Below are 5,880 nucleotides of genomic sequence, written 5' to 3' on the forward strand. Positions count from 1 at the left end.
CTGACCTCCACACACATGCTGTGGTTTTCACTAGCCCTTGCCCATGCACAAAGCACACACAAACAAGTAGCCAAAAATGTAATATTGACAATAACAACAACACTTAAAAAGCAGAGCAACAATCCTGTTATGTGGAAATTTTCATGAACTGTCAGCTGTACAAGCCAGGAAGAAGCAGTTGAGTGTGAAGATCCAATATATGTCTAAAGGGTTTCTTTATTTTTCATTTATATGATTTTATTGGAAGAAGAGAAGGCTGTGAACCAATGCCTTGCCACCTCCTTGACTTAATTAAAAATATAGCCCCAGGGTTGGAGAGGTGGCCCTGAGGTTAAGAGCACTGGGTGATTTTCCAAAGCATTTAGGTTTGATCTCCTACACCCACATGTAGCCAACAGCCATTTGTGACACCAGTCCTGGAGATTTTATGCCTCTGTGGGCACACCAGGCACTCATATGGTCATATGGAGCCCAGATGTACATGTAGGTAAAACACTCATATACAACTGAATAATTAAACAGCACCTCTGGTCATTCTTCCATTCTCCAGGATCTCGTGGTCAGGTGTTGGGGGTGCTGGTGGTGGTGGTGGAAGGTCCAGCACAGGTAGGAATTCTTTTCTGAGAAAATTCTCTCAGTAGACACCAAACCAAAGCAGAGTTTAAGAGAAAAAGAAAGCACTTGCCATTGGTATGCTCAAGTTTTTTTTTTACGTAATATTTTTATTGATTATTCGGGAATTTCACATCATGTACCCTGATCACACCCACCTTCTAGTCCTCCCAGGAAAAAAAATCCTCAAGTCTAATTTGTGTTGCCCATATTCTCACTGGAATATGGTCAAATTCTCAGTGGCCATAAAGAAAATTGAGTCCTTCCCGGCCGACACCCCCACCAGAAGCCATCAATTGTGGAGAGCTACACTTCAGCATCCTTATCACGGTTTTAAAGAGTTCTCTTTGATGACTTTCTGTCAAGGCTGTTCTTTTGGGGGGGCATGGTGTGGAGGTTGTCACAGAAGCTGACCATGTCCCTCTTTCTCAACTGTGAGTCTGCAGTCATTGATCCCATTGCAAAAGTAGCTTCCTTGCCCTTTACAGTCACCGGGAGCATGGATCATGGGCTTCTACACAGGCTGCAGTATCAGAATGTGCCGCGAACATTACCATAGTAAGGTTCCAGTAGCAGTACAGACCATGGACATCTGTATGTCCTCTGCTGCAGCATGCCTGTGGGCACCATCACAGCTCTTGGTGGCAGCACAGGACAAGGACATCAACAGGGTCTCTGGGACAGCATGGGTCACGGTCTCTGGCTGTAGTCCATCCCACAGGCATCAACATGGCCCCAGGTGTCACAGACCACATACATCTGTCTGACCCTCTATGGTATCACAGGTCATGGACATAAACACGGCCCCAGGACACCGCAAGACCACAATGGCCCTCAGTGGCAGCACAGCCCATGGACATCAACAAGGCTCCATGTGGTGGCACAGACCAGAGACATCCACATGGCTTTCAGCGGTAAAATGGATCATGGACATTAAAAAGCCTGTCCACTTCCCATAAGACTTGTCATTTTTGTTGTTTCAGAGCTACTGCATGCTCTGCTGACTCCTTCTCTGCTGACTCACCACCCCTGGGAGCCTCCATGGCTCTCTCAGAATCCTTGGATCTACCAAGCAGCTCCTGCGGCTGCCATCATCTTTGTTTTTCCACTCAAGGTGATTTTTTTTTTTAAGAGAGGAAAAGAAAAGAAGATTGAACTTGTGTTAAAAGTTTTGTTTAACTCAGTAATCAGGCCAGTTAAAGCTGCACAGTGAGACCATGTTTTGTTTTGTTTTTAAAGACTGCAGTCTGTTCTGCTATGTAGTCCAGGCTAGCCATGAGCTCACAGAGCTCACCAACCTCTGCTGAGATTAAAGGCATGCGCTACTATGGCTGAGGTTAATAGGTTTTTAGGACCTGTTGTTACCTTGCCTAGAATAACAAATAGAAAGCTTGTAGCTTTGGAGATCTTCTAGTCCAAATGCTTCTGTCTGGAGCATAGCGCTGGAAGGAAGGGAGGAGGTGGAAGAGAGGGAGACTGAGAAGATGGACGATAAACGTTTGCATATGGGTTTGCCTGTCAGGTTTGAGTCTAGAGGTGGTGTAGAGCCACAGAGGTGGCTTTAAAAAAATTTAAAATGTATTATTGTTACTATTGTCATGTGTGTCATGTGTGAGGTACACACACCACTGCACATGTGTGAAGGTCAGACGACAACTTTTGGGTGTCAGTTCTCTTTCCACAGTGGGTTCTAGGGACTGAACTCAGGTCATTGGGCTTTTACAGAGAGTGCCTTTACCCACTGATCCACCTTAATGGCCCCAGAGATGACTTTTAATGAGGGAGGAGACTTAAACTGGTATAGAAAAATAATTCCAGAATATTCTAGAGGGATAGCAAGCCCTAAACCAAGCTCTGGCATTGGGGATGGAGAATGTGGACTTGGGAGCTATTGAGTAAGGAGTGGGTGGGTAGTAGGACTATTGAAGAACAGCCTGACACTGGGTCAAATACTCGGTGAGCAACACCCACCATTCACAGTGCTCAGTGAGTGACAAGTGTCCAATTGCTTGAACCAGGCCAGAACATTAGAGAAAAATTTGCAATTCCAATTCAAACCACTAGATGGCGCGCAGGTCTAAGCGAGGTAAAGACCCTCTGCTCTTTCCTTCCCTCCTCAGAGCCATAGCGATGGACAAGTAAAGATGCTCAGAATTCAGTTGCAGATGCTATTAGGAAAGATAAGCAAAAGGTGACCACAAACTCTCCCTGCTAATTAGAATATTAAATATTCAGGATAAAGGGAATCAGGGCCTGTGTGATGACTCTGCAGGTAAAGGCTCTTGCCGCCAAGCCTGAGGATACGAGTTCAATCCCTGGAACCCGGTAAGGAGGAAAGCAAGAAGTCTCACAAGCTGTATTCTGACCTCCACAAATGTGCTGTGACACGCGTGTGCACACATATGCACTCACACACAAGGTGGCTGGTCAACATCTCATGTTAGTATTTGCATTCAGGGCTTTCCGGGTTTCCCAGTGCCCTCTGAGTGCCAGTATCTTCTTCATCATAGCGGCCAGTGATGATGAAGGAAAACTGGTACTATTCTAATAAAGCCTTTGGATTCAGGAATGATATGAGTACAAAACCCTGGCACTTCCTCCAGGTGTTTCTCCACAGCAAATGCCCAGCCCACCGCCTTGGAAGGTGACTCAGAGGGATCAAGTCCCTGGCGGGAAACGGTGTCTGAATTAACCCAGTGGGCCAGTGTGGCTTTCTCTCTGCTGCTGTCAGCCGAGTGCCCTCTCTCACCAGAGGCCCCTGGGAATCACAGCTTAGGTTTCACAGGGTCCTGGGAGTGATGATTAACCATAACTGAGAGGCTTGGTCGGTCGAGGAGGGTGAAATACTGACTTTGAGAGCCACCTTCCAGGCAAACTGAGACAGAGGCCAAGCCAGATGTAAGAATGGAGCCTTCTGCTGGGCGTTGGTGGCGTACACCTTTAATCCCAGCACTCCGGAGGCAGAGGCAGGCGGATCTCTGTGAGTTCGAGACTAGCCTGGTCTACAAGAGCTAGTTCCAGGACAGGCTCCAAAACCAGAGAAACTCTGTCTCAAAAACAACAAACAACAACAACAACAACAACAACAAACAACAACAAAAGAATAGAGCCTTCCCATTCAGGTTTGTTTCACTGGAGTCACAGGTCACCTCTAGCAGACTATAGTCAATAGCCTCACACCTAACACCTCTAATAAAGAAAAACAGTTCAGGGCCAGGGAGATGGTTTGGAGGGTAAAGTCACTTACTGTCAATGACCCATGGTGGAAGGAGAGAATTGACTCCTGAAAGTTGTCCTCTGACCTGTGCATGCATGCACACATACAATAAATAAGTAAAACAATAAAAAAACCGCTCAAAGTAAACTTTGACAGAGAGGGACAAAAAGCAATCTAATAACATCTCTTGCTTTGGCAGAGTCTCCACGGGACTGCCTGTTGTGTCCACTACTATGAATGCTCAGTGTGTGCAGTCACTTAATATATATTGAGTTCAAGATACATTTGTTTTTTATTTATTTTAATTTTAGAATTATACTTATTTATTGTCAACTTGAAGGACTCCTTGCCCTCATTCCACCATGTGGGTCCCAGGGATTGAACTCAGGTCATCAGTCTTGGCAACAAGGAACTTCACTCCCTGAGTAATCTCTCCCACCCTTGTTGTTTTAAAATTAATATTAAGGGTTAGGGAAATGGCTTGGTTGGTAAAATGCTTGACTTGAAATCAGGAAGACCCATCCATCCTCCAAAACCCACATAAAAAAGCCTGGTATGGTGTCATAGGCCTATAGTACTGGCTCTGGGGAGGAGGAGACAAGAGGGCCCCTGGGCTTTCTGGCCAGAAAAATTAGTGAGCTTCAGCTTCAATAAGAGAATCCATCTAAAGAGCTAGAGAGAGAGCCTGAGAAAGACACCCGGCATTGGCTTGGTACACTCACATGAGCATACACGCTCAATTACATACACACAAATCAATATTTTATCATCATTTTAGATTAGCAATAGTCTTACAGTATCGATTTCTGAAAATAGAGAAAAGTAGACAAGAAATTAAATTTATCCATAAGAGATCACTCATCAACCTTTTTCTTCTTTTTTTTTTTTTTTGTTTTTTGTTTTTGTTGTTGTTTTGTCTTTTCAAGACAGAGTTTCTCTTGTGTGTAGTTCTGGCTGTCCTGGAGTTCACTCTGTAGACCAGGCTGGCCTTGAACTCACAGAGATTCACCTGCCTGTGCCTCCAAAGTGCTGGGAGTAAAGGTGTGTGCCATCACCACCTCACCAACTTACCATTCCTTATTTTAAATAATATTAAATATTTTCTCAGTAACTTTGTCTTCTAATCTATACACTTGCTGTTATGAATGGGCTTTCAGATGATGCAGGGTAAAAAAAAAATCAGAATTAATGGTTTATAAGTCCCTAAAAAGAGCGCTTTGGGTGGTTTTCATGTGTCCTCATGTCCAGCTCTTTTGTGCCCAGTGGCCACCTGCTCTGTAAGACATCAGCCTCAGAGAGGGTAGTGTTAGCTTAGGCTGTGGTGAACTTTGCAGAACCAAATCAATTTTTAAAAGTAAATCTATGCTTCAGAGCACCAAATAAACAGGAAAATGCAGTGGCTTTCGAAACTCCAGGGCCCAAGGCAGGGTCACCATGACACAGGTGTGAGGATGGACCAGCTAGCAAATCGTCTCTAGAGACCCCTGTTCCTCCTGTACAGAAACTCTGTAAGTGTCAGTCAGTCCTAGCAAAGGTCTGTCTTAGTCAGCTGAACCAGAGCCTTAAAACGGGTAATATTAAAAGAAAATATTTGGCTCATAATTTCAATGGCTCAAGAGTCCAGCAAACTCTAGTGAGCCTTTCCCTACCTAGCAAAATGAGCACATGGTGAAGAAGCAGAAACGAAATGACCACCCATGGAAGGGGCAGAGTCTGTGACAGCCTCATGTACTCCTGTGAAAACTCTGAGTGTGGTGACTTTATAGCCTCCCTCTAGACCCCACTTCTTCTAGGATCTACCCGCTCAACATCACCACACAGGAGACCAATTTCCTAGCATGTCAGTCACCGAGGGGGGACACACTAAAATGACACCAAGCCAGCAAGGTCCTTGCGGGGTCTTAGCCCAACCACGAAAGGCTGAGTTGGGTCCGAGGAAGGGTAAGTGCGCTGCTCATCTGTTCCCCAGCCTTCCAGGATCCCGGAGACAATCAGACACAGCAAGAACTAGTCAAGCAAGAACTCACTTATTTTCCCACAGCAAATATCTT

This window comes from Cricetulus griseus, chromosome 3, assembly GCF_003668045.3.
Source record: "Cricetulus griseus strain 17A/GY chromosome 3, alternate assembly CriGri-PICRH-1.0, whole genome shotgun sequence".
NCBI lineage: Eukaryota > Metazoa > Chordata > Mammalia > Rodentia > Cricetidae > Cricetulus > Cricetulus griseus.